Source organism: Chelonoidis abingdonii, chromosome 8 (genome assembly GCF_003597395.2).
Source record: "Chelonoidis abingdonii isolate Lonesome George chromosome 8, CheloAbing_2.0, whole genome shotgun sequence".
Taxonomy (NCBI): domain Eukaryota; kingdom Metazoa; phylum Chordata; order Testudines; family Testudinidae; genus Chelonoidis; species Chelonoidis abingdonii.
The window spans coordinates 15104693-15131605 of NC_133776.1; the positions used below are offsets into that span (position 1 = coordinate 15104693).

The following is a 26913-nucleotide window of genomic DNA, read 5'->3' on the forward strand; positions in this document are numbered from 1 at the left end:
GCATCTTGGCAACCTCAAGTTGAAGGGACCAGCTGTTCATTGCAGTTTTTGGAGAGTACCCAAACACATCTGAATGTTCCAATATCTAAAGTGATTTCTTTTTCCTTCTGATATTTGATAAACACAAATGAGAATGATCTTTTCTCATCCATCACACCCTTTATTTGCAGCCTCAAATGACACATAAGCCACTGCATTAAGATTGTGAGAGCTTGCCTCACTCACATGGTGTCCAGATAATAAAGGAAAATGTAGTAGGCCATCAAATGCTGGTTGCAAACATCTTGCAAATATCAATTCAAATCATATTTCTGTGAAGACCCCTTCCAAAATCTGTACAGGTTAATGGCATAAGAATCTCAGGCATGTAAAGTCACTTTGACGCAGCACAATGATTAACAGATCAACAGACTTGACTAGCAGAGTCATCCCAGCAAGGTGAGTTTTGTAATGATGCATGTATGATTCCACAGCAAACCTTGCAGAGGAAGGAGTATTATGTTATTGGGGTAGCCAGGCAGTTGAAGGAGTTCTGACAGTCCAAGACATATTTTTACATTTTAACAAAACTAGATTACAGCAGTGGTAGACAGTGTCCTGCTTCAAGTAACATCTACAAAGGAACAGGAGTGCTTGTGGCACCTTAGAGACTAACAAATTTATTTCAGCATGAGCTTTCGTGAGCTACAGCTCACTTCTTCGGATGCATAAAATGGAACACACAGACAGGAGATATTTATACATGAACATGAAAAGGTGGAAGTATGCCTACTAACAGGAAGAATCTAATCAACTGAGATGAGCTATCATCAGCAGGAGAAAAAAAACTTTTGAAGTGATAATTAAGATGACCCATAGAAGGTGTGAGGAGAACTTAACATAGGGAAATAGATTCAATTAGTGTAATGACCCAACCATTCCTAGTCTCTGTTTAGGCCTGAGTTAATTAATTGTATCTAATATGCATATTAATTCGAGTTCAGCAGTTTCTCTCTGGAGTCTGTTTTTGAAATTTTTTTGTTGCAAAATTGCCACTTTCAAGTCTGTCACTGAGTGGTTAGAGAGGCTGAAGTGTTCTCCCACTGGTTTTTGAATGTTATGATTCCTGATGTCAGATTTGTGTCCATTTATTCTTTTGCGTAGAAACTGTCTGGTTTGGCCAATGTACATGGCAAAGGGGCATTAAAGCCTGTTGATTATTTCAAGGAGTAGGGCATGCCAAGGAAGAAATAATAATACTTATGAACCTTTGTAAATCACTTTGAGATTTAAAGATGAGAAGTACTAAGTGTTAGTATTATAAATGTGAATCGTCAGATCAGTGGAGTTAAAGACACATGATCTCCTTTGATATTCCAAAAGCTGCCAAAACATTGCATAAAGAAACTAATAGGGCTGAATGTTGTCTTCAGTTATACCAATATAATGTCATTTACTTCAGTGGTGTTACACAGATATAAAAGATGTTAGAATCTGATCCACTATTTATACAGATTTTTTTAAATGTGATTTTTTTCTGAAAAAAAGTTATAAAATAACAGAGATGCATAATTATTTCCCTTAGTTATGGCAGAGTAACACCATAAGTAATTTCATTTGTATCAAAGATCTCTATCTTTATTGTCTCAGGTGTTCTACTGCAACTTGGATTATGGAAAATTGAAGCTGCAGGTATAAAAATATGTATGCATTTATATGTGAATTGGGTGCTACTGTCCAAATTGACAATCTAATGGAATGTAAAATTCTACTTCTACAAGAAGTCAACCCTTGACCACAATATGTGCCAGATTCTCCAAAATAAGATAAATTCATGTGCTTCTCCAATCTTCATTCAGTAGCTAGCATGTGACAAATTATCAGCTTTAAGATCATGTGTGGAGGCACAGAGAGTTATTCTGCTGACTCATTCTAGAAGCCTCAAGACAATCTTATTAGGTCCCACTCAAGGGCAAGACACTGCAGGGAGAAACTCTACGAACAGCCAGCTCAAGAAGTTATTTTGTTCTGGGGTTTATAGGACTGATCCTCTCGCCATTACAATCAATAAAAGCTTGCTCTTGACTCCAAGAGTGCACTTTGGGCCAGATTTTTAAAGATATTTAGGTGCCTGAAGATGCAGATTGGTGCCTACTGGGGTTGGGAGTTAGGCACCTAAATGCTCTTGAAAAACCCACTAGGTGTCTGTCTGTATCTTCTTTAAAATCTAGTCCTTTTTGCCAGATCCCAACCAACGGAATTCAGTTCCAGCTTTATCATTGACTTCAATGGGCACAAAAACCAAGCCTTAAATTTGTGAGTATAACCCCCTTTTAGGCTTTTGTTACTTGAATAAAGACAAACCCAAAGAAGAGAATAGGTTTGAATAATAACCAGCATGTGTATGTATGGGTGCATACATGTGTGTACGTACATGCATGCACCGTGTTGAGAGAGGATGCTACCCAGTTAACTGCTGGCACATGTTCCATCAATTATTTTTTTTTCTCAAATGCTGAGTTGTTGGGTCAGGTTCTGCAAGATTGGAGCTCCTGTTCTTCAATCCCATTCTCCTGAGTCATTCAAGCCTACACTTTGCCACCACAGCACTACGCCAACTAATTATAAAAATCCTAATTATACATGTAATTTTGAAAAGCCTTAATTCCTTCTGCAGATATATAAATAAATGATCAGGAAATGGAATTACTAAATGTTTCCAGATCAAATTAGACTACAAATTTCTTAATATCTTCCACCATAAACTTTGCCAGTGTACTTTGAAGTGGAAATTCAGGAAATTTATTAAATTCTGCAAAACTTGTGTTACGCATGGAATGCGTTTCCACTCGGTTATCAGAACTGAACAGCAACAGTGTGAGCAGTAAGAGGTACAGATAAAGGAAAGCAATAAAATGATTACCACTGTGTGGAAATTATGAAAATGCTTTATTAAATTTATTCAGCAGAAAAATACTCGCTACATATATTTCAACTGTTGGTTTTCTAATTAGTGCTTGCTATGTGCAGAGTTGTGAGTTTCCTCAAGCCCCCATTTGATGGCAGTTACATAAAGGACAAGTCTGCTGAAGTTTGCATACAGAAAAGTGACATTTATTTCTCAGTTACTTGCAGAGCAGACATCTTGACTTGCTTATAAAAACAAAAAATGTCAAGAGAGAATTCAACACAGGCATAAGAATGTTTGCTTCAATTGTAGGGCTTCTGGGCCCAATCAGCCAGCACCAGGGGCATGCACGGGTGGGGAGGGAAGGAGCATGCCCCCGCCCCATAATCCTTGAGGGCACAGAACTTCTCCAACCCCTGGGTCGCAGAGGCAGGGAAGAGAAGGTCCACCTGGGGGTAGGCCGGGATGCGGGTGAGAGGGAGGAAGACCGAGCTCTTCCTGGGGCCAGGCCGGAGTAAGGGAGGGAAGACTGAGCTTCTCATGGGGCCAGGCGGGGACGGGGAAAAGAGTGAGCTCCTGCCAGGACATCAGAAAGAGCAAGCTCCTGCCAGGGCGGGGTTGGGGGAGGGAAGAGGGAGCCCCTGGGAGGGGGTACAGAATGTGCCCCTCCAAAAATGGGTCATATTTAAATTCCTGTGCACACCCCTGCCCAGCATGAGATAAAATTAACAGCAAGTGAGGTCAGTTGACTTTGATGGGAGTTAGACCGGTATGGTTCTTGAACCCCCATCAGTACTGTCTCTTAAAACATGGTTAGGTTCCTTTGAGCAAACCATGTGCAGAGGAAACAAACTCCTTAAATTTACAAGTTTGTTTCAATGTAAACTAGTAACAAAGTTTCAGAAGCCACTTGCTTCTACCAAGGCCTCAAGGAGAAATCACTTGTGGCCAAATTTTAAAGAGGAGTTCAGCACCCAACCGCTCCCATTGTTCTCCGTGGAAGTGCTTAGATGCTGAACGCTTTGGAAAATCTGGCCACTGAATATAGGGTCTGATTTAGGAAGGCATTTGAGCAAATTGCTAAATCCCACTGATTTCTCTGGGACTTCTGCACATAGTTAATGTGCTTAAGTGCTTTCCTGAATTGGAGAGTTAAACGGGACCTGCGCTCTTTTGAAAAACTGGCCCTAGCTGTGATGCAAGGATTGTGGTGATGTGGCACATTCTGACTGGGAACTCTAATCTCTCAGCACCTGGAGAAGATTTCTAAACATCTCTAGTGCCCTGCTGGATGCTTTATTTCTGAGCCTTAAGAAGGGGACTATCTTGGTGGGCTAGACCAGAGGTGGGCAAACTACGGCCCGGGGGCCACATCCAGCCCTCCAGATGCTTTAATCTGGCCCTTGAGCTCCCGCTGGGAAGCGGTGCCTGGGGCTTGCCCTGCTCCAGTGCTCCAGCCGGGGAACAGGGTCGGGGTCTTGCTTCACTTGGCATGGCTCCCGGACGCAGTAGCATGTCCCCCCCTATGGCTTCTATGCATAGGGGTAGCCAGGGGGCTCTGCACGCTGCCCCCACCCCAAGTGCTGCCCCCACAGCTCCCATTGGCCAGGAACCGCAGCCAATGGGAGCTGCAGGGGCAGCGCCTGCATACAGCATGGAGAGCCACCTGGCCCTGCCTCCGCGTAGGAGCTGGAGGGGGGACATGCTGATATTGCTGGGAGCTGCTTGAGGTAAGCACTGCCCAGAGCCTGCACCCCTAAGCCCCTCCAGTGCCTCAACCCCCTGTCCCAGCCCTGCTCCCCCTCTTGCCCTCCGAATCCCTTGGTCCCAGCCCGGAGCACCCTCCTGTACCCCCAACTCCTCATTCCCAGCCCCACCCCAGAGCCTGCACCCCCAGCTGAAGCCCTCACACCCTCCTGCACCCAACCCCCAATTTCACGAGCATTCATGGCCCGCCATACAATTTCCATACCCAGATGTGGCTGTTCGGCCAAACAGTTTGCCCACCCCTGGGCTAGACTATAAGGAGCTGCAGTGGAAGTACTACAGCTTCCTACTGTCCTTCCTAACACGTGCAGTGTTCAGAATGTACAAATGCAGTCACAGGGAGTTATCTGTGTCCTGGGGAGCAGGGGGAAAACAGGACCCCTTTTTTCAGTTTAAGTTTTTACTAGCAGAAGCATGGATTTTTGCTAGCAACAATAAACAAACACACACAAGAAGAGAAAACTACTGTGTTCAGAAACAGTGAAATATTGATAACAGCTAAACTGTGATGCTAAAGCTCTGTGATCTTGCTCTAGCACACCAAAAAAACTTTCTGATTGTAATACCCACAAAAAAAACAACAAACCCCTCAAACAAAGCCAAAACAACCAAGGGGTCTTCATAATCTTATGTATTAGACAAGTAGCAAACCAAACATCCTTCTATAACTGTATCACATCTCTATGGAAAAGCCCTATTCTATTTAATAGGGGGGAAAGAAAGAAATTACTATAGAAATTACTCTAAAAAGAAGAGAAAAGATCTTATTTTCTATTTAAAATTTTTAAAATCATACTATTCAACTCTTTGGTAGGGATATCATGTCTATTACATTCTATAGCATTGATTCCCAAATCTATAATCATTTTCTATGAGAGTCTATTGGACTTTTCTATAAGAGGCAGAACTTTCTTTGCTTTATCCTTCTCAAGTGACAAAGGGATGGTCTAGACAGTATTTGATCCTGCCATGAGGGCAGGGGACTGGACTCGATGACCTCTAAAGGTCCCTTCCAGTCCTTGAATCTATGAATCTATGAAACTATAGCTTGAATCCTTTTGAAAGATGGTTTCTGGCGTATCCACTGTCAGAAACAGACTTTACACCAAGTAAGTCCAATTCCCAGAACCAAGGAGTTAATCAAAAAGCTATTATAACTTATTACCCGTCTAATTGGGAAACAGTGTAAACATTTTCTTTTTTAATTTAAAACAAACAACATCCACACCGCAGTGCTGGCCAGATAAAAAGATTTAAGTAATAATAATTGCAGCCTAACAGCAACTTCTATATGTACACAGCACTGAGCTATTGTGAAGGCTGTCTTCACAGTCAATTGGGAACCTTCCCAATTTTGAGGGAAATGGCAGAAAAGATCAAGAACCATTAAACACAGATCTATACTATGTAGTATATACAGCGCAATAACCCACATTAATGTAACTTCAAGTTTACATAGTTCAAAAAAAGGAAATATAAAAAGTTAAGATCCCAACATTTATATTAACTGGCCCTTGCTGTACCTCCTATTATGAACTATACAGCTGTCATACAGGGTCTAACTATAGCTCCATTAAATCCAGTATACTGCTGTAGGAGGTGGCTTCATCCCAAAAGTTTTAGAGGAAAGAGTCTTTTCTTTCCCATTATTATGCACTAAGCAAATTCTCCCAAACCTAGCAGATGATCAGTTTATGCCCTTATTTCGGCTTGCATAAAGTAGTCACAAATATTATGAATGGATTAATTAAAATACTTGGCCATAAAATTCCCAGCCTTTTAAAAACCCAGCCACAAGATTTAATCTGATGAGCTCCCACAGTGGCAAATTCCAGCATATTTATTTTATTTATTCTAAAATGTTTCAACCATCATGTGATCCCTCATACTATGGGACACTCTTAAAAAAAGGAGATATATCTAAGCATTTTCACTCCCCTCTTCTGGATTTTGTCTAAAGTAGCTACAGCCCAGGAGCCTCTTGGTGCCAACTGTCAGAGGGCAAAGGGGCTGCACAGAGTTTTACAGGGATTCCCTCGGTCAGATGCATTCATAATAATTCATTAAAGGGGGTATGTGAGGTCCCTACTCAGCCACAATAGCCAACAGATCACCATAATAACTGCAAATGAATGTAGGGATAATATTTAAGGAGTTAAGCATCTTACTGAAAATTGTATTCTGAAGGCAGCGCCCTGGGAAGCATCACAGTAGCTTTGGGCTATATTTTGTTCTTGGTTGTAACCATGCAATCCCTTTGGCTTCACTGGAGTTGCAAAGATAGAAATGAGGAAATAATTCACCTTTAGAAAGATCTTAAGCCAAGGTGACCAAAAGTGGATACGAATGTGCTGTTTTTCATTATAATGCCATTAGAATCGGAAGACAATAACATCTGCATAGGTTTTAGAGGGTATGAGCAAAGCCCATGGGTGTTAATGGGACCTTTCCGCTGACTTCAATGGGCTTTGGATCAAATACACCAAAACATGCTGGTTACTTGCTTTAGCTGCTTTTTGTTCCACATGAGATGCCCAATCCTGCTTCCAAAGAAATTAGTGCACACCTTTAATTCACAATGCCTTGAAAGGTTTTTCCTGGGTACACCACAAACTCAGAGGGGAATTTCAATCTATTTCTGCGAAAGTGCATCAATTTACACTGATGCACATTTGATATCAAGCGCCATTTTTCTGTCCAATCACTCCACCACAAATTTCTCATAAACCTCCAGTTTGTTTAGATCATCCTGCATAGAGTAGTAGGTTAGTACAGACTCATTTTGTCCCAGTAATAAATAATTTCCTTCAAGACACAACTAGTGTTCTCTGAACACTTGTGTGGTAAGAAGACTTTTGAATAAGCAGACTCGCTTAAGAGACATGCAGAAAGTCTTTAGGAAAACTGAATATAAATGACAGTTTAAAATGCTTTAGAAATTCTGCAGTTGATTTGAAAGAAGTGAGAAGACTCATTATGTAATCTCCTGGATGCCCTTCACATGTCCAGTCAAATCATGACGAATCTTTTATTCACTTTTGGTCTCTGAGACAAAATGAAAGTAAGACCTGAAGCAAAGACCAGGAGCATAAAGTCAGTTGCATTAAAACAAAAAACACTAGGAAGGGTCTTCTTGTGGCTGTTTCAGATGACTTTGTCCTTTTACAAAGACCTTTCAGATTTTGAATTTGCAAGCACTGTGGAAGAATTTCTTTCAGAGACATGACTGCAAATTTTGCAAATTTCAAGCAGCAACTCCCTAGACTGTCAAAGATAATGCTTTCCTACCACTTCAGGGCAAGAAAGTGTCTTCAGCCTTCAAGATTTGGATAAATGGCTGAAAAAGAAATGAAAGTTGCAGTTCCCCCATGACTGATCTTTAAGGATAAAATTTTATCCAGAAGCAAGAAGCATAGCGAGTTGCAAATAACCTTCTCTATAGATCCTGGAACGAAGAGGAAAGTGGTCCAGTGGTAAGGATGCTAGCTTAGGAGCTGGGTTCAGATTCTATCCCATACTTGCTGTGTGGCCTTGGGCAAGTTGTTTAGTCTCTCTGTGCCTCAACTACCCACCTGTAAAATGGGGCTAACAGTACTCCCTAACTTGCAGGCATGTTACAAGGATAAATACATGAAAGATTGTTAGCCACTCAGATACTGTGGTAATGGGATCAGATAAGTACCTAAAACAGCTAGAAGAAGAATTGCACCTCTAAGATCTGCTTGAATATGCAAATATTGCAAGCAACGCCCTCTCCCCCTCCCCCACAAGTCTGGATGTAAATCATCAGCCTTCGTTTGCTTCAATACATCTACCCATTTCTTCATGATCCTCTAACTCTGTGGAGGTGTCTGCCTTCTCTCTAGTATTTCATCTCTCTATCTTAGGAATCTCTAATGCGCCCATCACTATAGCGTATAGGATTTCATAGGAGCTATGATGATTTGAAGCAGACATTTGAGCAGTTCATTACAAAATTCTGCACTGAGCTGATTGAAGGCAACTTGTTTAAAATCTCTGAGCTTGACATTTGAGAAACAGAGTCACTAAATCAATAAATTTCAAAAAAAAAAAAAATCACCAATCTTTGGTTATGTCTGGCTGATTAACCCACGTGCTACATTTCCCTAGTCACTCAAAGTTCCACTGCCGAAGGCAGAAAAAATTTCAAAGCTCAGAAGACCACCCAGTGGTCTAGCTGCTTACCAATCAGTCTGAAATGGCCCTAATTCTTTTCTCTCTTCCTGCTCTTTCACAAAATGAGGCCACATGAATTTGGAGTGAATCTTTAATGTTAATATTTTATAGCAAGGTTTTGTTTCAAGTTCTGATTTTTCTGCAAAAACACTATAGAAGCTTATGAGTGTTTCAAGTTAAGGTGGCAGCAGCTCTTGGGCTGAGAGTGGAGATAGAAAATATATAGGGTGGTAGACCTAAACAGATTACAAAAGGACAGAAGGAAGAGAAAGGCTAGGAGTCAAGGAGAATTAAATAGGAATTAAAGGATCCAGATAAATGCAGGGAAGAAATCATATTTTATATTTATTAGAAGAGTGATTTTTTTTAACGTGAAGACCCCAGAGTGCTTTACCAAGGCACTTTACAAACAAACATATTATTCTCATTCCACAGAGACACCAGGGCACAGTAACATTAAGCAACTTGCCCAAAGTCTCCACAGGAATTAGTAGCACCGTTAGGCCTGGTCTACCCTTGGATCAATCGCTGCCCGCCGATCCAGCTGGTAGTGAAGACATACCCTGAGAATTTCAATTGCCTGGCGCTTGGTCTCTGAACTAAACTACTGCTGCCCACCAGCCAAACAAAAGGATGTATAAAGGTAGGAATGTCAGGAGAAATTCTGGATTTAATGAATAAAAAATGTAAGAAGTGGAAAATCTGTTGCAGAAACACGGTCACTTTTTGTTCTCTTCACTCTCAGAGAGGGAATTCATTTAAATCTGGCAGCACAACTTTTAAAGTATAGAAGAATTTCATACTTGATTTAGTCCAAACATGTAAAATTGGCAAGCATGTCCATTCATTTCCAAACTCTGTGCAGCGAACAAATGAGGCGATTCTGATCTTTCTTATCAAATAAAACAAAGCTAGGACCCTATATGTGTGCTGAAGTTGCTCAGTAGATGTATGTTAATAAAATCGAGCACTTTGGGGCAAGTTTACAAAATCTCTAATTTTGCACACATGTATAATACACATATTTGTGTTATATATATATATATGGATTTATATATGTTTGAATGTTACACATGTACATTTGGAAATGCTCTGTTTAAGCAGACATTAATTTGTAGTTATATGATTTTTTATGTTAAATTTCTCTTCAGCTCTCCACGAATTTGCATGATGTTTTCAGTATTGTTACATTGCTGAAATACCAGTGAAGCATCCTGTCCCAGAGGAAAGGATATATTTGTGTGTAAATAAGTAACTGATTTCTACTACCCATGTTTATTCTTGAAACTACTAATCTATTTTTAAAAAACTTGCTGTTGTTTGCCTCTGTATTCGCTGTATGGCGATCAGTTCTTTTGGCATTAAAGTTAGGAAAGCAAGGGTGATTTTGTGGATAAAGTATTGTACTGGGATTTAAGAGATTTAGATTTGATTGCTAGCTCTGCCATAGTCTTACTTTTGTGAACTTGGCAAGTCAGATAAGCCCCGTTTCAGGCAAACTTTTCAGCCCACTGCTATTCAGGGGATACTACTTACTTTCTCCAATAATTTGTCTGTGTTGTCTATTTAGATTGTAAACTCTTCAGAGAATGAGCTCTCTCTTATTACTGGTAAATACAGTGCCTTGCACAACTGAGCCCTGATCTCAGCTGGGACTTCTAGACACTACAGTAATACAAATAAATAATACATAATTAGCTATGCCTAAAATACAAGATCTTAGATGCAAATCTAAGAGAAATGCCTCTCCCATGGTATGCTGCACAAATTTCACAGTCTAGTAGTCTGAGGGACATGTGAAAATATGGGCCAGATCCTTAATTCCTGTGCATCCAACAAGCTCACTGAAGACAAAGAATGTAGGATTTGGGGCACAAAAATGCAGAACTGGCCATATCTATCTACCTACCAGATATTACATGATGTGATGTAGAACCAGAAATATTAGGGCCCAGTATGTAATTACTGAATTTATTTACCTTAAAGTTAATCTTCAAATGCATGTATTTAACTGCATAATATATTAAATGTATATAAGTCAGATTGCAACACATATTGTACTATATACGGAATCTAGATGATACTCATGATTTAAATTTATAATTCAGTTTTAGAATATTTAATGTTCTATCCCTCCGCTAGCTTTAATGACAACACCCTAAATGCAAAATCGGATGTGTACATTCAGATCTAAAATATTAAAAAAAATAAGAGTATTCAATATAAAAAATGCCTGAATCAGTCAACTGCTCCAAGTAAGGACTTCTGTTTTAAAATATAATTTACAGTGTCTGGACTATGTCCAACTGATTACCATTTTTTTCTGCCATTTTGTCCCTTATTGTTTGAACATTATCATCATTATATATCATTATATATCTGGCCAAGAGATGGGCAAGTGGCTCCCTCTGGTGCTAACATCAATACTGCTCTCTAGATTTCACAGATCTTACTGACTGTATTTCACAGTCAGCAGGATCAGGTCCCTGTATTTATAGAGTAGTCTCCTTTTTTTTGTCATGGCTTCAGCCAGAAAATGAAGTTATAAACTTTTGATTCTTTAGTTTAACAGCATGAAAAGCAACATACAGAAATTAAAGTATCGTATATGCAGCATACTACAGGATTCAGCTCTTTGCTGGTATTAATAAATTTCCCTGTATTTTGAAGAAAAAACAACTTAAAAAATATTTAATATTTTCTGAATATACAACTTTGCAAAATGGTGCAAGAGGTAAAATTACCATTTGAGACTCAGATATTTGCTATAATCATAAATTCAACATATGGCTTATTTAGTTTAGATTAATTCATACATTTCTGGTGTTTGCATGTGTTAGAACTATGTTAGAAATTGCTTTCTCAGTTTTCTGAAAGCCGTGCACTCTGGTGCCACAGTTATCAAGAGTAAGGTCACAATAGGTTGCCAGGCCCTATTCTAAAATATTAAGAGTAGGAAAAGGTTTATGACAAGGAAGCTTAAAGCAGCACCTATCACAGCTCTGTGACAGTAAAGGGCCTGTCAACATTTCAATTACCATTCCTTATTATCATTGTGGATTGTTTTTTTTATTATTTTCTAAAGAATCCTAATTGCCAGCTGAGAGGCTCCATATTTCATGGAAATGTGCTTACATCTAAGTAGGACATAAGTATGCTGGATGTTTCTGTTTGTATGTCATAGCTAGATCTGTGCCTAGATCACATCGGAGCCAACATTCTGACCCCAAATTTTGGGTAAATTCTATAGTGTTTTTGCAGAAAAATCAGAACTTGAAACAAAACCTTGCTATAAAATTTTTTGTATTGCAAGAACCTTTGGACTTGAGTCTCACTTTAATTATAACTAAATCTTTTCTTAATTTATTTAATGTTTCAACATTTTGCAAGCAGCTATTTCTTCATGCATAATATTTTGGAAAGAAATATGCTTGGAAACGGATGAAATACTTTTATTTGAAAATAGCATCTATCATCTATCAAGTCACAATCCTGGAAGCCCTCCATGCGCAATTCCCACGGCCTTAAAAAGGCAGCCCCGCCTAAGCATTAAGAGTCCATGGTAGCAGCACCACCTAGCAGCACGGGATGGAGGAACCTAGGCCCTCTCACTCCACTGTGTTCCTTCCAGGGGCCCTTTTGGACAAGGTAAGGCCCCCACCATCAGGACGTGTCATGGCTGGCAGTTGACCCTGGCAATCTGATCCATGGGTCTCAGAGGCTAGAGTCCCAGCTCCATGCAGTGGACCTCGTTTTGGGGATGCCTTCCTGGCATAGTCCTTCTGCAGCTGTAACTGCTGATCTGCCTCTCTCTGCCTGCCACCCTGCTGGGCTGAAGAGACTCCCTTTTATGTCCCTCACTCCTCCAAGTGGAGAATGCCCAGCAGGCCTGTTGGGGTGCGGCTTCCCAGGTCCAGAGTTGTTCCTGCCACCTTGACTCTCTCCAGTGTGGAGTTTATCCATCCAGCACCTCTGTCAGGTAGTCCTTGGGAAGTTAATAAAGAGAGATCGAGTCTTGGCCTACACAGCCATGAAGGAGTGTAAGGGGTAAAAGACCATCCTCTCTTCGCCCTTAGGCCCATGTGCAGGCTAAGACCTTGGGGACAGGCATATAGGAGTAAGCAGGTGCAATCCACTTGTTACTCCCCTACCCAGAGCAGGTGGATGAGGAATGGGTGGGAAAAGGACAGGGAATAGGCCAAGCTTTTCTCTGCCCACCTAAGTCAGTGCCCACCAGTCCACCTGAGTCAATGTGGGTTTGTTATAATTTGATAGTGGTATAAGCTTGCAAGAAGTTACCACATCACCCTGTAGCATGAAGGAACTGTGCCTCTCAGATGACGTGAAGCAAAAGCAATAATTATCCCTAAGTAGTCAATCAATCAATATCTGAACCAGGATTAGAAAGAGCTCTTGACTCAGTTCTAGAGACTATATCTCTTTCTGGTAATATTTTTATCCTTCATTTACACAATATTTTAGGGTGTGAAAAGAATGTTATCTACTAACGAGTGAAGGTGAACTCAAGCCACAAAGGTTGGATCCAGACCTGAACTTTTTCTTAAAAGTTTTTATTTGGGGGGGCGGGGGGGGACAGTAATATGGAACCAGGAGTTTTTGGGTTCAATCAGCCTCTTTTACAAAGCACTCAACCCTCACAGGAAACTCATGGGAGTTTATACAATACTGAGAGGACTGCAGGATTATTTGTAGAATTTTCTCCAGCGTTTACAAGTAGATTCCAGATAAGACTGCCATTATTTTTATGGAAGTGTCACATAAAACGTATGGGGAAAATAAAAAGAATAACATGGTATTTACAATAATGTTGTTGGACTTATCTGTCCTCAAAAACAATGAAACTTGAAGGATAGAGTGTTTTTTCTCTCCTAATAATCATACATACAAAAGCATAAGAGTCGTAAGACTAAAGCAGAGTAGATGTGAGCCAAGAACAATGAAATCAACTGCTTTTGACTCTTCTGGAAACCACTCCTTACTTAAGTGTTAGTTACAGTAAAGGCCCCTATTCACTTGGCAGTCTCTTGTCTTAAACAACCACTTTAAACTAAGGTTTCCAGTACAATTTGTTCAATCTGTAATTAAAAACCACCTTTACTTGGCAACTAAATGTCACTTGTCTCTTGAATGGTTGCTTAAGGCAGGTTGCACTCAGATGTTACTGTAATTTTTTATATTCAGCTTGCTGTGTTTGAAGAATCAAACAACTGAAACACAGAAAGTTAGAGTTAGAGATATGTGTTTTCATATCAGATTACAGGTGTGTATATATATATATATCTAACACAGTTGCATTCTAATTAAAAAAGAACGGCTCTCATTCTAATCCCACAAACTGTATTAAAACCAGTTTAACTCCATTGACTTAACTGAAGTTACTCCTTATTTACATTGGCGTAACTGATATCAGAATCAGGCCCATTGTGTGTATAATATTTGAGACAGTACAGTAGCATATAGTTTAGAACAGTGGTTCTCAAACTAGGGCCACCACTTGTTCAGGGAAAGCCCGTGGTGGGCCAGGCCAGTTTGTTTACCGGCTGTATCTGCAGGTTTGACCGATCGTGGCTCCCACTGGCTACGGTTCACCGCTCCAAGCCAACGGGGGCTGCAGGAAGTGACGCAGGCTGAGGGACATGTTGGCCGTCCTTCCTGCATCCCCCATTGGTTTGGAGTGGTGAACCATGGCTAGCGGGAGCCGTGATCGGCCGAACCTGCGGACGCGGCGGGTAAACAAACCAGCCCGGCCCACAGGGGCTTCCCTTGAACAAGCAGTGGCCCTAGTTTGAGAACCACTGGTATAGAATATACATTTACAGAGGAGTATATCAAATTATTAGGTTGTCCAGGGAGTCTCTGATTGTGTGATTCAAAAAAATTGCCCCCACATGCTCAGATCCCTTTGCACGCCAAGGAGATTTGCCACCCATTGCCTTGATCACTCTACTAGTATGTTTAAAGCCTATTTCTCCCCCTTTTACCTTATTTATTTAGGCCATGAGCCTGCAATGATTTCCGTGTGAGCGTAGAGGTCCACTTGCCCCAGAACTCACCCCAGGAACAGGTCCTTAGAATGAAAGCTCCTCAGGGTAGAGATTCTTTTATTGTGGGTTTGTACAGCACCTCACTGAGAAACTTCAATTTTCACTGTACTGCCATTTTAACAAATAAAATTGCAAGCTGGCTACGGCTTTCATCTGCTGTTCACCCACTTTTAACTTTAGTTTTCTAATAAACATGCTTAGTTGGAAGCATTCAGGGTTTTTTCTCCTAGTTCAGATTTTTTTCTTAATGAAATATAAAAATTAAATATATCTCAGCTGGAGATGAGGGTTTACTGAAAATAAAAGATAAGTTCCTGCAGTAGGAACGCTGAGCAAAAAGAACAGAAAGAAAGAGTCAAAATAAAATACCACCAGATCATGCAGGGCCTATAAGATTTAGCATACACTTGCCTTTGCTTCTCTTAACTTTATGTTTACTGAGTTTTGGTAATTAACAATATGAAATATTAAGAAACAGATCATGCACACACCGCATCATACTTCATTTGAACGCTTATTATGTCTACTTTAGGATGAGGTACAACGTGGAGCTGTCAAGTGGTGTCATTACCATAGAAACAGGGATAAACAATGACACCCTCAACACATTAAAATGACCACTTTGAAATATCTGCATTCATTTGCTGTTAGTTTAGTGTCTTTATCTATTATTTCAAGACATAACATTGGATTTCTTTGTGACCTCAAAGCATCACAACAGCAATCTAAAGGGTAAAACAAAAATCTAACAATAAATGAGTGCAGATATCACTGAAATGAAATAGCGCTGATGACACTTCTAGCCAATATCATCATCATCTTATTCACCATTAGTTCACCTGCATATTTTACCACCCATGTTGCAATGGTGATCCTATATCTGGTTCACCTATGTACAAAGGCATCCAAATCTTTGTTTACCAAGATGCTCTTTTGCCATACTCTTCAAAACTGTCCTCACACGATCGGAGTTTGGCCAGTGACTTCTCCTTTTTGATGACAAGACAGAGGTGCAAGCAATTCAGATCTTTGTGGGTTTTCTTTTCTTTCTTGCTCTGGTCATACAGCATTGTGTGCCAACTTCCTTCCTGCAGAGATTGAGGCTTGTCTGTCTTACTCAATTTGGCAAGATCTTTACGGTGAACACCACAGTGCCCTTCGAGAACAGGACCCCAGCCTTCCACAGTGCCCGAGCTCGAAAGGTGGAGAAATATGCCCCTCTAGCTGAAACCTTGAGAGCTGGGGTTACCAGGTTCAGACACATATGCTGATGGTTGGAGGTCTTGGTGCATGGGACCCAAGTAACGAGCGAATGTTGAGAGAATGCAGAATCAGACAGCACTATGCTTGGCTGATGCAAAAACTCATGGTGTCAGACACCATCAGGTGGTCAAAGGACATGTACGTAGAACATGTCACCAGACATCAGCAATACTAGGAGGGATGAGCTGGAGTGCCAATGAGATGCGCAGTCAGGAAAGTAACTGAAATACTTCACTTATGGATTGTATTTTCTAAATGGAAAATCTACCCTAAATACTCAATTACTGAGGGACAATCTTCACTCATTGCTGTATTTGCTTTCCACAACAAACACTCTGTATAACTTTCCATGAATGATGTATCCAAAAACTTGGATGCTAATATCTAAACTGTGTAATTAAATGTATTCACCTAAATTTGGGTTATTGCTGATTATGCACTATATGTATCTTATGACTTTTAAAACAAACTTTCTATTTGTCTGTAATCTAAGCACTATACCCAGATACACAGACACTCTTTTCTTAACCTGTGTACTATATCATTTTTTTAACATTAGCTTTAATAAAATTTTAGCTCTGTTTGTTTTGACAATGGGGGGCATAGATCAGCATTCACTGTTGCATTCCCCATCAGTACCCAGCCTGGGCCAGGGTAGCCAATGATACAACCAGCAGACCAAAATTTGGTGATGAATCCTGGTCACATGCCACCTAAGGCACATTGTGCATATGATAAGAAGTAGTTTTGACAACAATAAACACAGATTTCCTCCCCCCAACTATGAAATAGGGATGGCACAGTCACATCCTGTTAATGCGTGTGCAGCAGGAAGTATGCTGCAGATGTCAGGAGTGAATGTGTCACAAATGGTATGCACAGGTCTGAAATGATGCTTGTCAGTTGTGCTGGGGGTGCTGCCTGTTTCAATCCACACGTAATCTATGTGTTCCGTTTTTGGAAAGTAGTGAACAGCAAGAATCAAAACATCTGTATCAGGTAACCTAATTACCAGGGCCGTCGCTTCCATTTAGGCAACCTAGGCGGTCGCCTAGGGCACCAGGATTTGGGAGGGTGGCATTTTGCTGCCCTCGGTGGCAATTCAGCGGCGGGGGGTCCTTCCGCGCTCTGGGTCATTGTCAACAATTCTGCAGCGGGTCCTTCACTCGCTCCGGGACCCGTCGCCAAAGTGCCCCGAAGACCAGGAGCACGGAAGGACCCCCCCGCTGCAGAATTGCCGCCAACGACCGGGAGCGCGGAAGGACCCCTGCCTAGGGCACCAAAAACCCTGGTGCCACTCCTGCTAATTACTATGGGTCCTTTGACACCAACAGACGCAAAAGCCACAATGGTGATGAACTTTGTACCACTGGAAAAGTCTCCAGCAAGGAGTGTTTGTGTTGGGTGTGCTCCCATGCTCCCAGGTGCAATCTGAATCACATATTCACAGAGGAATTTTACAAGTGACTGTTTCTCGGATGCCATGTTTAGAAACTTTTTCTATGGAGGCATGGGTCATCCATCAATTACCTGGTATTTCTTGCATCCAACCTTAGATCTTGCCCTGTACTGTCTTTCTGCATTTTTCCACACTTACTGTTGTGATATCTGTCAAAGTTTTTGTAGGACTAGTTTGTCAAATCCTTGTAGGACCTGCTTCAAGTACTCAGCAGCCAATTCATCAAATGTGTGGAATTTGTCTCTAGCCATCATTTGTATGGCAGCCGTGGCATCTCTGATGTACCCTGCGTTTTCTTCGTTGAATGCTTTTAGCTCATGGGTTCTTTCAGCTTCAGCTTCCAGCTAATGCCCTAATTAAGCCTCGTCTGCTTGTCTCCTTGTTTCATCAGCATGGAAGAGGGCCATAGGCACAGATCCTAATGGGTGACTAAGAACAGTTGCCATTGAAACATCATCTCTGCATCTTGCTAAGGGCAGAGCTCTGTGGAAAACAATTTCTGAACTGATAGGTGCTGGACTGTCCCTCTCTTGCCAGACTTAATTTGCTCAACAAATATTTTGATGCCAGATTTCTTAACTGGCCTGGAGAAACTATGTGTCCCATCAGAATCAAGTGAACCTCTCACAAATCTCACCATTTGTTCTTCACCAACATCTGTTATTTTCAACAGAGACTATTGTACATCTGATGTTACATAAAGTCCAGTAGATATGTTGTTAAGCATCTTTGGATGTAATTCTGGATCAAATGGGTTTTTCATATTGTTGATGACATCGTTGATAAGAGCTATAACATGCTCTTCATCCCTCTTTAATGCAGAGGCAAGGACTTGTATCTGGACTTTGTCTTCATCACTACTTCTTGTTAGGCCACCTCTTTCTCTGACAGCTTTTGCATATTCATAATAGGAATATGTGTATTATCATCTCTAATACATACTGACCTATGCATAAGTGCCACTGAATTGAAAAGCTAGCTTCTAGACTATTTCAAAGGCTGCACAGACATGCATAGGCAATTACAAATTAAAACCTTTTAAATGCTACCTTGTATGTAGCAAAGCTTACAAATGGAGAAGCATTACAATAGGAATTCACATACATTTATATCTTCCCACTATGCAGTACAAACTGTGTGCATCCAATCTACTGTTACTGGTGCACAACCTTCACTATGTGTGCACTCTGGTCAGCAAATTTCAACTGAAAAGATGAAAATCACTTGCGAGATACTTTACCAATTAACAATGAGATACGAAAACATTTCATGTTGGTATATTGCAAAATGTTCATGGTCACCATTTTTGCCACTTGCTAAAAAGCTTCATTTCTGTGGGGGGGAAAGCTTGCCCATGCAAAACCAATACAAATCTTTTAATACATTGTTGTTTGGTAGCAACATTGTTGTTGTTTGACCAGTAAACACCACATTAAGGTGTTGAAATTAATATAAACAGTAACACGGGTAGTCATAGTCACGTTGTAGTGTTCCCGGAACTGTGCAAAAAATGATACTCTTATTTTGGATACCATTGTTTCACCTTGCCTACAGGCTTATGGTACCACTTGACAGCTCCACATTATACCTCATCTAACAGACATAAAATAAGCTTTCAATGGTGTATGATGGGGTATGTGAAGAGTGGGTACATTAAACTTCAAAGATATGGCCCTTTTTGGAGAACTGCTGCACGCCTGTATAGGTCCCTGCAGAATGATAAAGTAGTTCCATTGGATAACCAGGCAGCGCTATGCGTAGTTTGACTCTTTTCCTCTCAACCTGTGACCATGCTTCCACCATGTGGGTTGGGGAGGAGGAGGCAACATACATTTAACTTGTAACTTAATAGGGACCTGATCCAGCTCCCACAGGATTCAGTACAAAGACTCCCATTGACTTCAATGGGAAGAGGATCAGACCCTAATAGCTGGTATTTAAGAGTATTCAGTTATTTTAAGTTAAAAATAATGGCAGTTCCATTATGAAAATATTAAAAACCCTCTAAAAAGCATCCTTTAGATGGCTTAAATTTTCTTACACTGTGTAAACATAGGTGCTACTATTGGTATTCCTGCTATTTATCCCTTTTTCATATAATGAGTATATAGATATGAGAAATTGTCTAACATGCCTAACTAGTTCTATCTAGTATAATCCTGTATATTATAAAATGGCATTGGAAAACCTGACCAACAGTAATGAAGATATCTAGTAGCTATGGTCCTGATTCTCCATAGTTTCACTCCTGCTTTATGCTAAAAAAAATCAGTGAAGCCACATGACATAAAACAGTGCAATACAATGTTGACTCAGGTCTTACATTTGAGTTGGAACTAGTTTTGTTTCAAGCTGCTTCATAAATATCAGTGTGCCTCCAACAAATAATGGATATTGACCAGGAAGAATTTTCTAATTATATTCAATTAGTAGCAATCTGATCACCAATAAACACTGGATATATAATCTTCTCTCCAGCCAGGTATCTTCTTTCCACCTTCCTCCCTGTTTCCTGTCCTCCCTTCTTTCTACCTTCACCTTCCCTGCTTAACTCTTCATGCTCTCCACCAGCTTCCTTTCTTCTATCTCCTTCCTCCCACCTGCAGATGCATGAGCTTGTCTAGAGCCTCCATGGGTTCTCTGATACTCCCATTCATTATCTGTTCAGGAAAGAACACTCCACTCTATAGGGACAAGACCTCTGACTCCTCAGCCAGCATAGACACCAACCACATAATTCCTCCCTTCTTTTGTTTGCTTGTTTTTTCAGGGGAGGACACACTCTGATGCTTTCATTTTGGAACTACATTTTGAGGTGGAAACATACTTGAAGAAGAAATAAAAACATTTCTCTTCTTCGATTTTTACAAACGATCTTCAGTGTGTGCATGTGTACATCATGCTCGGGTGTCGCCATTTCTCAGGGGGTTGCACAATATGATCTTGGGCATAACTGTCCTCAAGAAACATGGACAGTCTTAAAACAATTTGATCTCTCCCTACTTCCAAGCTATTTTGTAATCTAAAGCAGAATCTTATTCCCTTAATCAGCACTTACAAAATCCTAAATCTGTTGTTTGACAAAATGTATTGGCCCCACTTAAATTATCCTTCTTAGAATGAATATCAGCATTTTGGCCCTCTCTGGCGTATGTTACAGAAAACACTGCTAGGCCAGCTTGTTTAGTCATACAGCAAACTACTGTAAGGACCCCACCATGGGCTATCATTAGAGTCTGAACCCCAGACTTTCAGCTTGCAAAGCCCAGACCTGTAATACATGAGTTAAAGGAGTAACTCCATTAGCTGGCAGCAGCAACAGGCTGTTATTCTCTGTGCAGACAAGCTACTTGAGGATAAGCTAGGGCAAAGAATAAAATTCCACAACAAAATGTAAGATTAGTGCTGCCAGATTAGTATTCACTCGTAACACCACAATGGTATAAAGACCTCATATGCAGAGTTGGAACTGCCCCCACCGCAATGGGGATACCACTGCCAGTATAGTATGCAAACCATAAGTATTACCCAGATAGGTGGGGGAATACGAATGTCTGAACAGTTTCTGTTGTCCCATATGGTGGAGGCCACATTATCTATGGCCTCTATATCACGCACTATTTCTTGCTCAGACCAGGTTTGTCTGCCCCTTGCACTTCCCTCGCCTATTGATGGCATGGTGAGGCCAATTTGGGATCCTGTAACCCTAGTGGGAGTTTTGCAAGATGTCTGCAAAATGGGGTGCTCTGGCTCCATGTTTCCCATCTCCATGTTTCTTTCAAATAAGTCTATTTTGGAGAAGGTCCCATTTCATTGTCCTGTATCATTCACTGCTTTCCTTCTCCAGATCTGTCCTACATATTGCAATATTTGCCATTTTTCCAAATGTTTAACTTCCATCTAGTGGGTAGTGCATGGAACCAGAAGTCAAGAAACTTGAGTTCTATTTATAGTTGCCACTGAATTGCTGTCTGACCTTCCATAAATCACTTTTTAGGTAGCCTATTTTCCCATCAATAAAAGTGGGGATATTGATACTTACCCACAACTGTAAAGCACTTGGAGATTTTAAGATAAAATGTATTATGTAAGTGCAAAGTATTACTAGTAACCATTTGAACACAGGTACAACAAATCACTGTATTTGATAATGAAAAACCTGGGGCCCAGTATTCCCACTGCAGGATATAAATAACTCCATCCTGTGATGTTACTCATATCAGGTCCCTGTAATATTGTTCTTTCTCTAAAAGATGTTCTTCTAAAACTTCCTCTAAAAGTTCTAACTTAACAACAAGAACAAAATGGGCAATTGTATTTTACCTCTACCAAAAATTATGCCTAGAGATTTAATTTAGCACGCACTAGATCAGCAATGTTCTCTATCCAGTAATGAAGTACTATGTTGACCTATGCACTTGAGCATTTGCCTGAAACTGACTGTCACTTTAGAAATGGTTATCATCACAGCATATGTACCACTGAAATCTAGTCTTGTTGCAGCAGATAGAGTGGTTTTCTAAATGTTCAAGGAATGTTCAAGTTAAAATGATCAACAAAGTTCTGCAAACACTGACTTAATGATTCCATAATTAAATCACAGGCAAATGTAGAACAAAGAACCCTACAGCAAGCTTAACAATGTGAAGCTGAGATGGATATGCCAGTTACAAGTAACCAGTTAATATTGCTAAATATTACCGAAGTTAAAAAGAAGGAAATTAAAAGAGTAGAATTAAAATAAACCTGCCCTCACTGCAGGACAGGGGTGGGTTTTGTTTTTTAAACCAGTGAGGTTAAAAGAGGGTGGCTTGCTTGTTTTGGAGTAGAATAGGTTGTACAGTAAAACTGAAAAAAACTCTTTGGTCCCTTCCAGTCCTAAGAAAGGACAACAGGTTTGGGCCCAATGTTTCTGAGAGCATTCCGGTTAATACAAGTTCTAAAACTTTAATCCAAGAAGTGTCAGAGAAAATGTGTTAAGCCAAAAAATGTTGCCACCATATAAATCATGAAATGGATTCTGAAATCCTTATTGTTCCTTAGGAACATCTTTACTCTGCCAGTAGTCCCATTAAAGACAGTATTATCAGAATCTGCATATACACATTTTACAGAAAAAATACAAGGTAATGTTTTGATTAAAATATCCGTTTCTTTGACTAATTGTATTATGTTCAATAGTAGCCCAGAGAACCATCTGATGAATTGAACCTACTTTTGTAAACATGTTTTTCCACAATGATTTGTCAATAACATGAAATGGAATTGCAATTGAACACTGTGTGAGATATATTTAAAATAAATAATCAAAGTTGCCTTATTTACAAGTGTTGTCTCTACCACCAGCTACAGATTGTTTTAAAGATTACTAAAGAGAACTAAAGGGAAACTTAGGTAAAGTCAAATCCTGTGCTTGAGCAATCTTTTAAAACAGCCAGGCTTCATTATTCTGTAATAGTGAGTTCCCAACTGTCAAGAGAGTGGCTTTAATTTTTTATTTCAGTTTTAGATACATCCTAAATGTAAATGATGGATCAAAAAAAATCTAATCAATGAATAAAGAAAAAAGTGTAAATAAAGTCAAGGGAAAGGAATAACATGGAAAAGGAGCTTTCCACTCAGCACTGCAGGAGCATTAATATATTCTGCTGGAAGACTGAACACCACAGCGCCTGCTTATATTTAAGAGGATTGGAAAAGCTAAGGACAGAATCAGCAAGCTTACAAAAAAACATTTACTACTTCTTTTAATCAAAACATGTAATCAGAAGGCCTAAGTGATGATTGCCTTCTTCTTTCAGTGTAAGTCACTGAAGCAGGCTGTAAGGTGGAGGGAGCTCCCGTCTATGCCAAGTACAATGTAAATATTACAAACACTGAAAAGGTATAGTCAGGCATTACCCTTATTTCCAGATACATTCTTCTCTGTAGGCTGGCCTATTGCTAGATTACAATGGTGTCTAAAATCAAGATCTACTCACTGAACTCCATACAATGTGAGACTCACAGAAAGAAACATCTGCCTTTTGTTAAGGACACCTTTATTACCAAGAACCTTTCAGTAACTGTTGAGTGTAATTGTATTCGGGGGATACTGCATAAGGCTAAAGTTACCCTTCCTAGAACACAATTTAGATTATTTATAGACTGCTGTATTATTAGCATTAAATCCCATAAAAAGCCGAATATTTCTACAGTTGGCTACTAACTGAAATTCTTACTCCTCAAGTGCCATGTGTATCATTAAACAGGACCTGGAGAAACAAAAATAACTGGAGCAAGTTGATCGAGAGCGAGAATCTCCAGTGTTTGAGAATGAAGAGAGAGGCAGTATTCTGAGTCCCACCGCACCCCCAGGTATAACGATGCCCCTGATAGCACAGTTCTGTCCAGAATGAATGTCCAGTCAGTGCAAAGTCACAACCCAATTTCATTTCACATGCAAGGCAGGTGCTTTTCCATCATCCCCACCAGACATGCTGCTGAGCCCGTACAGAACATTTTACATATTTGGATTAAATTCCTGGGGAGGAAGGAAGGTAACTGCCTAATAATGCAGAGTGCCTGAGAACTACCCGAGCCGGGGGACCGGGGGACGGGGACTCTTGTCCTTACAGAGGCTTCAAAAGGAAATGCAAAAACTTTGGGTGGGGGGATGCATGCTGGAGCGGGGGAGGGACGGAGCTACCCAACAGGAGAGCGTGGACACTAGGCAGGGGCAGAATGCGGTTTCTCCGCGTGTGTGCTGGAGCCGGAGCGCTCTCGCCTTCCCTTTGTGGCCAGATCTCTCCCCCTCCTTGTGGGTATTCCCCCCCTTCCCTGTACGGCCTTTCCTGGCTCTCCTTTATCTCCGCTACCCATTGTCTCTGGCTCCGGCTCCTTCTCCGCGCTGCAAAGCTGCAACTCACTAGCGAGCGCGCCGCACTGAGGCTGCAGCGGCCCCAGCACTCGCCTTGAGTCGGTCTCTCTCCCACCGAGGCTTTTCCTGACTCTCTTGATTAATCCCTCCTCGCCCGCACAGACACACACACACGCACCTCGGCTAGCTCTCCCCTATACACACATGCACAGACGCACACAGCAGCCACTGGGCATTCAGGGGTCAAGCGATCGTACGAGAGAAAGAGAGGGAGCCGCAGAAATCTTAGCGCAAAGCAGCGATGAACAAACAACCGAGGAAGGGGAATTGATGAGATGAGATTTAAGGAGCCACCGGAGGGAAAGCCAAGAATTCACAGATCGCCAAGGCAGCGGGCAGCAGGGCGGATTTACACTGGTAAAAGAAAGTCCCTCATACTAAAATGACATACCAGAGTCTGGTCTGGAGCAAGAAACGTGTTGGTTACTCATGGAGATTGAGCACACACCGCAGAAAAATTCCCCCTTATCTTCCCATGTGAACCCTAACATCCACGATTCAGTCTCCTCTTGGTAACTCTTGCTAAGATGAACCTCCCAGGAAAATTAATTTGCTTTTAGTGGAGGAAGAACCTGCATTTTTATTTTATTTGTTCCACTGTCGAGTTCTCCCCTGGGGAATTTTAACAACTTATCTTTCCTTTTTAAATGCAAATAACGGCTTTTGTGGGCAATTTTCCACAGGGCTTTTCAGAAATACTGCCCTGCTCCAGAAAGTGCTATCAGGAGATTTATTTTAAAACAGAAGGTGGGTGTTTTAAAACAGTTACCAAATACAGTCCAAACATGTGCACAACCAATAAACTCTTAAATACAGCGATGCAAATAGCTGCGAATATCAATATTCACGGAAGAAAGCAACCATATGCACTATAAAAACTCAAAAGGACGATGGGATTGCACAGAAAAGGCAAAGAAATCAGCCCAGTTGCTCTGAAAAAGAAGTTATTGGTAACCCATAGCAAATGCTGTTGCCTCAGATAGCTCACCCTTACCTTATCACTACTGCTCGTTTGCACCTGATCTGCAACCATAAGTACTTCGAGCTAAATTGATGGCTGAATTTAAGCAATTTCTTCATGCGCCTCTTTTATAGGCTCAAAAGAGGAATGTTATGACTGTCCTCTTCAGTATCCATTCGCTCCCCAAAGAACGCCAATTTTCTTGAAAGAGGCAAAAACATATATATGTCTATATACAAACGGGTACTACAATATATCCAAAAAGGGGGGAGGGGGGAGCAGAGAGGTGTCACTACAAACTTGGCAAGCAAAACGTATCCACGGAATTCCTAGCAGGAATGCAAAAAACTGATGCAAAATAGAAAATTCCCAGGGAGATTTAGAAGCAAAAACGCCACACTGGAAAAATGCATGAAAAGAGCACAAACGGGACGGCTGGATAAATCTTTCCTAGCTATACATCCGTCAGCAAAGTGAGCAATCGCCTCCCAAATCCGAGCCAGTGCAGCTGCTGCAGTTGAGTTGCTTTCTCTCTCCCCGATGCTGCTGCTACCTGTAGACACACACACCCACACACACACACACACAGGGACCCACAGCTGTGCAACATGCACGCTGCTGCTGCCTGTGCAAAAACGAGGACTAGGTTAACCAATGAGCAACGTGCCTCCTTTTCCCTCTGCTCTTTGACAGTGGGGCCTGGATTCTGGGGGGATCCCACGCGTGTGTGTATGCGTGTGCGTCCTGCTCGCGCGCTCTCTCCCTCTCCCGTGTCTCTCTCATACGCCCTCTCTCCTAGCTCTAGACTCGGCCAGCAGCAGAGTGGTGGCAGCACTGAGGGTGAAAGGCCCAGACGTCAGTTGTGACGTGCACCAAAGACACACAGATGCACGTGAGTGAGGGGAAGCAGCAGCAACAGCAGCTGAAAGCCTCTGCCACTGAAAGTTTCCCCAGACCCATTGGTCTGTCCTACCACTTTCCTCAGCTTCCTCCCCCTTTATTTTTCCAGTCTTTAAACGCAGTAAACAGGCCCATCTGGACAGGGAATCCATAAGCATGATGGGATGGGGGGGGTCTGCTTCAATTTGTCCCCATCTCTAGCCGTTTCTCACCACTGTAAGTTCAGGAACAGAGGTGGTCCAACAGGAAAACATATCATCCAGTCAGTTTGTCCAATATTGTATACAGAGAAAGAAAAAAAAACAGCTCAACTGGTCACCACCTCCCTCCCCTTTTTCCATTCTCTAGATGCAGGAGCTCCTTAAACAGGCAAGAAAGCCCATCACTCACCATGACATATTCCAACATCAGGCTCTTCCTCTGCAATGCCCATTGCTAATGGTGGTATGTGTGTGTTACATGTACACCCTATGCCCCACCTTATAATGGTCATAA

General features: G+C 41.1%; 1 protein-coding gene across 2 annotated transcripts in view; it reads right to left on the reverse strand.

Moving 5' to 3' along the window:
- NLGN1 (neuroligin 1) overlaps positions 1 to 26209 on the reverse strand; it is a 600655-nt gene extending 574446 nt beyond the window's left edge. For both annotated transcript variants that reach the window (XM_075068383.1, XM_075068384.1), the window contains exon 1: positions 25552 to 26209. The gene's annotated coding sequence lies outside the window, so the exon portion shown is untranslated. The remainder of the gene's footprint in view (positions 1 to 25551) is intronic.
- Positions 26210 to 26913: the final 704 nt, after the last annotated feature.